Source organism: Petaurus breviceps, unplaced genomic scaffold (genome assembly GCF_028583685.1).
Source record: "Petaurus breviceps papuanus isolate PSGF00001 unplaced genomic scaffold, PetGlider_PUasm1.0 90849, whole genome shotgun sequence".
NCBI lineage: Eukaryota > Metazoa > Chordata > Mammalia > Diprotodontia > Petauridae > Petaurus > Petaurus breviceps.
The window spans coordinates 9554794-9564331 of NW_027187361.1; the positions used below are offsets into that span (position 1 = coordinate 9554794).

General features: G+C 37.4%; 1 pseudogene; it reads left to right on the top strand.

Moving 5' to 3' along the window:
• The first annotated feature begins 454 nt into the window (after positions 1-454).
• On the top strand, positions 455-3603 carry LOC138149796 (heat shock cognate 71 kDa protein pseudogene; annotated as a pseudogene).
• The last annotated feature ends 5935 nt before the right edge of the window (positions 3604-9538 follow it).

A 9538-nucleotide genomic window follows, 5' to 3' on the forward strand; every position in this document is an offset into this window, starting at 1 on the left:
TCAGAGTGCCTATATTCCTAAATCATTCCCAAAATTCACTGTTCAGGTCTTTTTTTGATTTGCCAATTTTCTTGGCATTAAGTGAAAATTCAGCATTTTAAGACTTTGCATTTCTTGAATTATTAGTGATTTTGAACAATTTTTCAAATAGTTGTTAATTGTTTAAAATTGTTTTGAGTACTGTTCATATCTTTTGATGTCTTATCTATTAAGACATAGCATTTGGTCATATATATTTCTGACTATGTCTCACTAAAGCTTTATGCAAGAAATTTCATAAAAATATTATTTTCCTGGGATCTCTTACCTTAGGTGCATATTCTTTAAAAAAACTTTTCAGTGGCATATAATTGAAATTATCTTGTTTGTTTTTTGTAACTACCTCTATCATTTGCTTAAGAATATCCTACTTAGGGTCTACTCAGCACAGCAGCAGCCCTTCTCTCTCCACAGTGGTCAGCTACGACCGACCTCCCCCAACTCCCCAGCAACCATGTCGAAGGGACCCGCAGTTGGCATTGATCTTGGCACCACTTACTTCTGTGTGAGAGTCTTCCAACATGGGAAAGTGGAGATCATTGCTAATGACCAAGGAAACAGGACCACCCCAAGCTATGTGGCCTTCACCGACACAGAATGTTTAATCGGTGATGCTGCAAAGAATCAAGTTGCAATGAACCCCACCAACACAGTTTTTGATGCCAAACGTCTGATTGTTCACAGATTTGATGATGCAGTTGTACAATCAGACATGAATCATTGGCCTTTTACGGTGGTGAATGACGCAGGCAGGCCTAAGGTCCAAGTGGAGTACAAAGGGGAGACCAAAAGTTTCTATCCAGAGGAAGTATCTTCTACGGTCTTGAGCAAGATGAAAGGAATTGCTGAAGCTTACCTTGGGAAGACCGTCACAAATGCTGTGGTCACAGTACCAGCCTATTTCAACAATTCCCAATGTCAGGCTACCAAAGATGCTGGAACTATAGCTGGTCTCAATGGGCTTCGAATCATCAATGAGCCAACTGCTGCTGCTATTGCTTATGGCTTGGACAAAAAGGTTGGTGCCGAGAGAAATGTGTTGATCTTTGACCTTGGAGGTGGTACCTTTGATGTCTCCATTCTTACCATTGAAGATGGCATCTTTGAGGTCAAGTCCACAGCTGGGGACACCCACTTGGGTGGGGAGGACTTTGACAACCGAATGATCAACCATTTCATTGCCGAGTTCAAGCGAAAGCACAAGAAGGACATCAGTGAGAACAAGAAGACTGTTCACCATCTGCGCACTGCTTGTGAAGTTACAAAGCATACCCTCTCTTCCAGTACCCAGGCCAGTATTGAGATTGATTCCCTCTATGAAGTTATTGACTTCTATACATCAATCACCCGAGCCCGTTTCGAAAGGCTGAATGCTGATCTCTTCCGTGGTACCCTGGACCCTGTGGAGAAGGCCTTAAGAGATGCCAAGCTAGATAAGTGTCCAATTCATGACATCGTCCTGGTGGGTGGTTACACTCAAATCCCCAAAATCCAGAAGATTCTGCAAGACTTCTTCAGTGGCAAGGAGCTCAATAAGAGTATCAATCCTGATGAGGCTGTTGCTTATGGTGCAGCTGTCCAGGCTGCCATTTTGTCTGGAGATAAATCTGAGAATGTGCAGGACTTGCTTTTGTTGGATGTGTGATAGTAATGGCAATTAAAGATTCCCCTGTATTGGCTTGGTTTTCAAATTGATTGTGTTAAAACCCAGAGCTTGTTAATCCCACCTGTGGGATGGGCTTGTTGATGTGAAAAGAAAGTCCTGAACTGGGAGGAGATGGTGAGGTAGATTTGGAGAGACACTAGAGAGAGGCGGAAGACCTTTTTGGAAGCAGCACCTCATGGAGAGAGAGAGACTAAGAGAATTGCTGGTGGCCGCTTTGAATTGCCCTGGACTTTTGAGACCTGCCCCCTGAGCTGCCAAGGACTGAGGAGACATGGCTGTTTTGCTGGTACTTTGTCTGTCTGTTTTGATGTTGTTTTGCCAGATTTGCCCACTGGTGAAAGACAGTCCTTTTGTTGAAGAAGTCCTGGAACCTGGCTGTTCGCTAAGAAGCCCTGAGACTGTCCTGCAGACAGAGAGTGAATACTGTCCACTGGTGAGGGACAGTACTGTTGTTGCAGGGGTCTGGAGACTGTCCTGCAGACAGAGTGAATACTGTCCACTGGTGAGGGACAGTGCTGTTGTTGCAGGGGTCTGGGAGCCTTTCTGTTGGTTCAGAAGCCCTGAAGAAGGATTTTCTTGTTGTATGTTTACAGAAATCCTGGGAGAGGGCTTTGCTAATGTGTTTAGGGGTTCTAGGACTGTTCTACAGACAGAGGATAAACTCATGAAGGGACTGGCAATGTATCTTATGGCCTTGCTAAGCCTTGTCTCCCCAGGAACTGAGATTGCTGAGAACTTGCCTCGTGTCAAGATGAAGAAAAGACCTCCATTTGGGTATTAAGTGCTGTGTTTAAACTTGATGTAACTCTGGGGTAGATTCAATTGTGATCCAGGGGTGGGGAACTTTTGACCTTATGTTTGGAAACTAATCTCCATTTGAGAAGAGGGACTTTGTGGTGGACTTAATTAAGGTATAGCCTAGGGGTGGAGAAGTATTTAGAACAGAGACTTTGTAATTGATTGAATGATTGGAAGGTCCTGGGGTGGGGTAGTACTTGGAGATTATTTAATCATACTTAGTAAATACTGTATTTTGAATGATGTCATGTTTTGATCTTCTCTGTTCTGGGTTTGTTACTGAATAAAATAGAGAGCACCTATGCTGGTATTTTGAACCTGGGAAGTTGCCTTTGCTTGGTATTACATTACAGGATGTCACTCCTCTTTCCCTTGGAATTGAAACTGCTGGTGGAGTTATGACCATTCTGATCAAATGCAACATCACCACCACCCCATCCCCCAAGCAGACACAGACCTTTACCACCTGTTTGGACAACCAGCCTGGTGTGCTTATTCAGGTTTACGAAGGTGAGAGAGCGATGACAAAGGATAACAATCTGCTTGGCAAATTTGAGCTCACAGGAATTCCTCCAGCACCCAGGGGTGTTCCTCAGATTGAAGTAACATTTGACATGGATGCAAATGGCATCCTCAATGTTTCTGCTGTGGATAAGAGCACAGGCAAGGAGAACAAGATCACTATCACTGATGATAAAGGACGTCTGAGCAAAGAAGACATTGAGCATATGGTCCAGGAGGCTGAGAAACACAAGGCTGAGGATGAAAAGCAGAGAGACAAGATGTCTTCCAAGAATTCTCTTGAATCTTATGCTTTCAACATGAAAGCAACTGTAGAGGATGAAAAACTGCAAGGCAAAATTGGTGATGAAGACAAACAGAAGAACCTTGACAAATGTAATGAAATAGTCACCTGGCTGGATAAGAACCAGACTCCTGAGAAGGAAGAATTTGAGCATCAGCAGAAAGAATTGGAGAAGGTCTGCAACCCCATTATTACTAAGCTGTACTAGAGTGCAGGAGGCATGCCAGGAGGCACGCCTGGTGGGTTCCTAGGGGGTGGAACAGCCCCATCTGGAGGTGCTTCTTCGACCCATTGAAGAGGTCGACTAAACACATCAGAAAGAGCATTCCACACAACTTCCAAAAATTGAAGGACTCAAATTTGTAGCCAAGGCAGCAGCAGTTTAAAAGTAATATTTAAGCTACTGTGTAAATCTGGGCATCTTGAATACTTGAATGTGTGCAGCGGGAGAGAAGTAAACAACATTGAACTTTATCAGTACTGTAAACAAGTGGAAATGCAATTGTCTTGGAGAATAAAATCTATTTAAAATTGGCACCATAAAAAAAAAGAATATCCTACTTAAAGCTGTAGAAGGTATATTTTTGTCTTCTTTTCAAATTTTTGATCTAATATGATCTTTACCTTTCAGGTCACATGTCTATTTAAAAGAGTATGATGTAAAGAGTTTGACTAAACTGAATTTCTGTAAAACTGTTTTGCAATTTTCCTGGAAGATCTTGCCAAAAAGAGAATTCTTCTCCAGCTAATTCATGTTCTCAGGTGTATAGAAAAATGTTTACTGAGTTCAATTGTTTCTGGTTCTCCCTTTCTTAATCCATTTCATTGATCCATTGTTTTCTATTTTTAGTCATGCCAAATGTTTGGGAAGATTGGTGATTTATAATACAGTGTGAGGTTTAAAAATGCTATTCTCCCTCTCATTCATATTTTTAAAATTTATTTCCTTTCATGAATTAGATCTTTTGTAACTTTAAATGTTTTTTCCAGACAATTTCTTTCAAAATACTCAAAGCTCATTGAACCTGTGAGTTAGGGAATATCCTGAATAGGGCATCAAATAGGAGATAGATTTCCTAGCATTAATTGCAACCTTAATGACCTTTAAAAAATGTAGTTGTTTTCAGTTGTATCCAACTCATTGTGACCCTATTTGGGATTTTCTTGGCAAAGATACTGGAATCATTTGTCATTTCCTTCTCCAGTACACTTTACAGATAAGTAAACTGAAAGCAAATAGTGTTGAGTGACTTGCCCAGGGTCACACAGCTAGTAAGTGTCTAAGATCAGATATGAATTCAAATTTATAATCACCAATTAAATAACAAATTAGAAAGTCTGAAAACCAAAATAGATGTTAACAAAATAAACTAATAAATAAAACTCATAGTTGCTTTTATGAAAAAAATCAATAAAAGAGATATACCTTTAGTTAATTTCATTTAAAAGAAGAAAACCAAGTTACCAGTATCAAAAAATGTAAAGGGTGGGTTCACCACAAGAGGAAATCAATACAATAATTAGGAGATATGCTGTCCAATTATATGCCAATAAATATGAGATGGATGAATATTTACAAAAATATAAACTACCCAGATTAACAGAAGAAGAAATAAAATCTGTAAATAACCCCACTTCAGAAAAAAAAAAAAATTGAGCAAGTAATCAGTGAACTTCCAAAGAAAAAATCTCTAGGGTAAGATGTATTTGCAAGTGAATTCTACCAAATATTAAACAAAAATTAACTATAATACTATGTAAAATATTTTGAAAAATAAGCAAAGATGAATTCCTGCCAAATTCTTTTGATAATACAAATTTCTTGCTGCTACCTAAACCAGGAAGAGACAAAAGAGAAAAAGAAAACAATAAATCAATTTACCTAAAGAATATAAATGCAAAATTTCTAAATAAAATATTAGCAAAGAGATTACAGCAACTTATCAGGATAATACACTCTGCTCAGGTGATTTTTAAACCAGGAATGCAGGGCTGGCTAAATATTAAGAAAACTATCAGCATAATTGACTGTATCAAGAACAAAATTAACAAAAACCATATGATTTTCTCAGTAGACGCAGAAAAAACTTTTGACAACATACACCATCCATTTTTTTTTGTTTTCTTAAAAACACTAGAGAGCATTGGAATCAATGGAATGTTCCTTAAAATCATAAACAACTTCTCCCTAAATCCATCAGCTAGCATTATATGAAGTGAAAATAAGCTAGAAGCATTTCCAATAATATCAGGGGTGAAACAGGGATGTCAATTATCACTGCTGTTGTTCAGTTTTGTTCAAGTGATGTTACCTTTAGCTATGAGAGAAGAAAAAGAAAATGAAGGAATTAGAATAAGCAATAAAGAAACAATGCTATCACTCTTTGAAGATGATATAAAGGTATACTTAGAGAATCAGTGAATGAACTAAAACAACTACTTGAAATAATTAGAAATTTTAGCAAAGTTGCAGTATATAAAATAAACCCACATAATTTATTGGCATTTCTGGCATTTCTATATATTACTAACAAAGCCCAATAGCAAGAGAAAGAAAGAAAAATTCCATTCAAAATATCTGTTGAAAATATACAATGTTTGGGGGCCACCAGGTAACACAGCAAGTAAGAGCACTGGCCCCAGTGTCGGGATAACCTGGGGATCGAATCCAGGGTCTGACACTTAGCGCCCACCCAGAAACACCTGGCCTTGTAACCTTGAGCAAGTTACTTAACCCCAGTTGCTTTTATACACACACACACACACACACACACACACACACACACACAATGTTTGGGAGTCTACCAGCCAAGACAAACACAGGAACTGAATAACAAACACTTTCACACTAATAAAACAGATATAAATAATTGGGAAAAATATCAATTACTCACAGGTAGGCTGAGCTAAAATAATAAAAATTACAATTATACCTAAATTAAGTTATTAATTCAGTGCCATACCACTCAAACTTCCAAAATATTATAAGTTTAGAAAAAAATAAAAACAAAATTCATCTGGAAGAACAAATGGTCCAGAATATCAAGAGAACTAATGAAAAGAAATGAAAGGGTAGTTGGCCTAGCTGTACCAGATCTAAAAGTGTATTATAAAGCAACAATAATCAAAACTACTTGGTACTGATTAAAAATAGAGTAATGGAACAGTGGAATAGGTTATGTACACAAGACACAGCATTCAATGTCTAAAGTAATTTTTTGTTTGATTAAACCATAAGAATTTAGCTGCAGGGATAAAAACTTATTATTGGACAAAAACTCCTATGAAAACTGGAAAATACTATGGCAGAAACCAGGCATAGATGAACATTTACACCATTTACCAAAAAAAGGTCAAAATGGGTACATGACTTAGATATAAAGAAGTTATGTTACCTCAGACTGAACACAATATACCAGATGAATTGTGACTAAGCCAGAACATTGGACTATTATGACCTCCTTATTCTTGAAAGCTAAACTTTTCTAAATTTATCTAATGATTGCATTAGCTTTTTGAACTGCCACATCGAACTGCTGACACATATCCAGTTTTTCGCCCACCACAATCCCAAGATACTTTGTAGGCAAACTCTTTACCGACAATGCTTCCTTTATTCAATAATTTCAGAGCCTAGTGTAAGACTTACTTTACCTTACATTTCATTAATTTTAGCCCAATTCTTCAGACTATGAACATCTTTTTAAATACTGATTCTATCAGCAAATGTGTTAGCTTGCTTTTCCAGTTTTGTTATTATCTATTAATTTTATGAGTATTCCGTATTGTTTATTCAGGTCATTGAAAAAAAATAGTAAAGGTCCAAACAGAGCTCTTTAAAGCATCCATAGGAGACTTCTTGCCAAATTGATACTGAAACAATGATAACTACTCTTTGAATCCAGTTGTTCAACTAGTTCTGAATCAATCTAATTATATTAAGAATTCATCCTCATTTCACCATCTTTTTCTTTGAATGTCATTTTTTTGCTTCTTCTAGATTATCTTTCACACTTCTTTTTATTTATATTCTCACTTAATTCTTCTCTTTTGTGTTTCTATTGTGAGGCTTGCCTTTGCAGATCCTGGTTTTACTGTTAACCAGTTTTTTTTTTTTTTCTGCGTAGACCATAAATTCTGTTCTCTTAATTCTTAATGCTGTTTTGAACCATTCAGCAGCAGTGTATAATGGTTCCATGTTCTCACATTCTTCTGGGGTCTCTTTCTCATCAAGACTCAGATCATTTTCCTTTGTTTTGATGTGCTTATTCATAGATGCCTGATCTTGTTAGGTAGATTAGGAGGCCATATTTCCTTCTATTCTTATTGTTTTCCCCTGCTTATTTTCAGTCTTTGATTTTTTTCTTCCTGAAATCCTTGGTAAATTCAGCTGCTTTTCTCCCTTTATTTTTTTAAAAAATATATTTTAAAATATTTTAAAAATGTGCTTTTGACTCACTTTCTGATTTCCTCCACTCTGATGGTGGTATATTTGTGGTCTGGATCACAAAGCTTCTACTCCTATGTTGAGATATTAACAGTTTACCAGTTTAGGCCTCTGCCCCAAGTGACTTTTAGGCAGTCAGAATGTGGCCCCAGTTTTATACTATACTCTTTCCCTTGGGCTTAACAGAGTGCTGTGCAACCCTCTATATATGCAGCATACTGTCCTGGTGTCCTGTTCCATTCCCTCTGCTCCTTAGTCTTTGACGTGATATCAATAGTTTGAAAATATGCAGTGGCCCCTGGCAGGCTTTTTCTCCTAAAGGCTTGTAGCCATGTTGGCTTTCTATCATGGCAAGGGCAAATTTCCCCAGTCTACAGTTGAGGTTTCCACAGCACTAGAAAGAATACTACAAAATGCTTCATTAAATGCTTTGCTAAAATCTAATTTAGCTATATGCTCCTTATCTACCAGTTTAGGTATCCTATCCAAAACTAAAGTTACTCTGCTATGACTTTCTTCTGTGTAGATGTGCTGGGTTTTCCCATCACTTTAATCATCTCTTTTAGAATTTTCCCAAGAATCAAAGTAAAGAACACTGACTTATAATTTTATTAATTAAAATATTTTGATATTTATTCTTTCTATGTTACATTATTTTGCAAAATGTGCATTTCCTTTTTTCTCCTCATAAAGACATCCCTCATAGAAAACATCAATGAGACCAACCCATGCAATGCTCCAAACCTGGAGTGCTACACTTCTGCAAAGAAAGAAAGGGGAACCATTTTCACACATCTTCCTCCAAGGCCTATAGTTTCTAAACTCCATTTCTAATGTACTCCTCCTTTTTTTTACTGAAGTCAGAATATTTTCCCTTCCTGTGATGTCACTATGATTTTGTGTTATCTTTCAAACATGTCCAACCATGATATTAGTGATTTCTTTTTTTGAGGGAATTTACCGCAGTTTATTATAAATATTCATATTTTTCTTATGCAGTGATTTCTTTCAGCATCTATAGTTCTTCTGAGCAAAGTGACCAGAATTCATCATGGCCAACTAAGTGCATTTACACTATCCCTTTGCTTATCTTAAGTATGAGCTGCTAGTCTTTTTGATTTGTTTTCTATTTAAAGAAGTAATGGGATTCTCTTATACAGAGAAATGAGATAAAAAGAACTGAGCATCTCAGCCTTTTGTTGTTTGTTATCATCATGCCACCGTGTAAAACCAAGCATGAGCAGCTTTCCAGAGGAATACTACTGTGAATAGCTCTAAGATTCTGTTCGCATAGTATAGGGAACTCTCTATTTATTCAGCAGTAAATTAAAACAAAACATTCACAGAAACCAAAGTACAACATTCACAATGATATGACCTAACAATTTATCACTACTGTGACCACATAGTTTTAAACAAAAGATATCGTTCAGTAAATCCTTAACTCAATTATCCTTAAGGAGTACTGCTCCTTAAGGGATACAAAGTACAACTGTCTCCCACTCCCAGTTCACATTGCCTTAATCTCCTCAGTCAGAAAGTCTTCTTTCTTCTTGATTGGAGACTAACTGCCAATCATTCTCAAGTCAATCATCCTTAAGGTGTACAAATTACAAAGTACAAAGTGATTCCACCCCTGGGTCACAGTAAATGATCTTGTCGGTCATGACTAAGTACCCAAGTAGAGGTCTTTTAATCTTGGCTCTAGGCTTACTCCCAGATTCCATGGTTCCTCTTCCATGGTCCCAGCTTTTGCCTGAATTAACCCAACTGTCACCTGGAT